This window comes from Rhagoletis pomonella, unplaced genomic scaffold (assembly GCF_013731165.1).
Source record: "Rhagoletis pomonella isolate Grant_MI unplaced genomic scaffold, Rhpom_1.0 Rhpom_scaffold_00003, whole genome shotgun sequence".
Classification (NCBI taxonomy): domain Eukaryota; kingdom Metazoa; phylum Arthropoda; class Insecta; order Diptera; family Tephritidae; genus Rhagoletis; species Rhagoletis pomonella.
Window position 1 is genome coordinate 42,700,158 of NW_023458557.1, and position 1,921 is coordinate 42,702,078.

Consider the following 1,921-nt stretch of genomic DNA (forward strand, 5'->3'; position numbering starts at 1 on the left):
CGGATGAAGCTCCAGAAGGCTTTGGGATTTTCCTTCAAATCAGACTCAAATTTACTAATATACTTGTTATAAAGAAATTTATCCAAGATGTTAAATTGTCTCATAAACGAGATATATTTAGCCTTGAGATTAACATTATCAAGCTGACTTTTATGTAGTTTATAATACCTGTTTCTTTTGTTTTTAAGATTCTTGAGTCTACTTGTGTACCAGGGTAATCTATGAATCCTAGGCGGCAGTGTGCACACAAAAGAATCAAAACACTCTGAGACGATCTTAGAAATAAAAACAGAGTGCCAGTTGATTTCAGACAAGGCTATATCGAAAGCCTGAAAGTTACCATCGCGGAAGTTAAAGAAACCAGACGTTATATTCCTTGCAGTGAAATTATCAAACATTTCCAAATAAATAATTATGGACACATGATGCATATCAGTTTTACTAACCGGAAAACTGCATTCCTCTAGGTAAAATATTGAATTTTCATCAACAAAGACAAGGTCAAGAATTTTAGACAACTTATTAGATAGTGAATTAATTTGGATTAAGTTTAAACTAAGCAGACTATCCAGAAAATTTATCTCGTACGTCCTGTTTATTTGTGTTGGAGTCAGGAAACCATTTCTTTGTAGGTCGGACCAGACTATATCTGCAAGATTGAAATCGCCAAGAATGCAAAACGAAGAGTCAGGATTCTGCTCACAAAGATCGACGATATTGTCAACATGACAGCTGTATAGATAGTCCGTACTATTTGGCGGTATATAGGATGTGCAAATGAATAATTTTCCAAGCGAACCATAGACATAAACACAAATTTGATCTATGAGAGTATCTCGATTCCCTAATTGATGTAACGACGAGCGGATACAGCGCTTTAAGGCGATTAGGACACCACCACCTTTGGAGTGACCAGTCTTCACCGGATCTCTATCCTTCCTGAATACATTAAATAAAGTTGGATTAAAATACTCGTCGTCATAAAAGTCAGCATTCAGCCATGTTTCCACAAAAACATAGACATCAAAGTCAACGCGGGACGTTGATAAAAATATCTCTTTGGTTTTAGTCCGCATTCCAGACATGTTTTGAAAATAAATTTGAATACCCTTAGGGGCTGAGCTACAATTGCCAGAATTCAAGCTATTTGTGCGCTTCCGATGGGGCTTCCCTTTGAAAAAAGCGGAATGGTCGGACATTTATACCAGAAGGCCAAACAGGAGCCTTCAAGATACCTTCATAATATGCATACGAAACTCCAAATTTGCAATTTATGCTTCGAAGCTTTTCTTAAGGTTCGTCTTTCTTAATAAGCTTGTGGCATGCATAATGTTTAATGTCGATACCGGACTGTTTAGATACATACTCGATGATTTTATCAGTAGAAACGGACGGCTTAAAAGCGGATACATGCACCCACTTCATTTTTACGATAATGTCGAGGTCAGCGTTTTTATTTCGACCAACCACAACCTGTTGACGTTTCGGAGTTTTCGTCTTATGAGGCACAGTTTTCCAACCATTCGAGCCAGAAAAAACCGCAGGCTCTGAACCAGGATCAGGCACAACATCAATATCAGCATTCAAAGAATTAACATCCACGTCGGCATCAACAACAGCGCCAGCAGCAGTGATAACAGAGCTCTTACCATTAGCTTTAATTGAGTTAGTATCGGCAGCAGCAGCAGCAGCATAGCTAACATTGGTATTGAGCGTCATCCGCTTAACAGACCAAAAAGGTCAAACAGCAAAATCACTCTCTGAAGTGAGAGTAAAATGTGAGTAACAGCAAAACGTATGGAACAAAAAAGCATCGGGTAAAATCCTGCAACATGAACCACAGATTATACTCCAAAAAGAAAAACTAAATTTATGAATATACACAAATAGAGATGCTCAAACTATAAGCTCAAAAGCAATA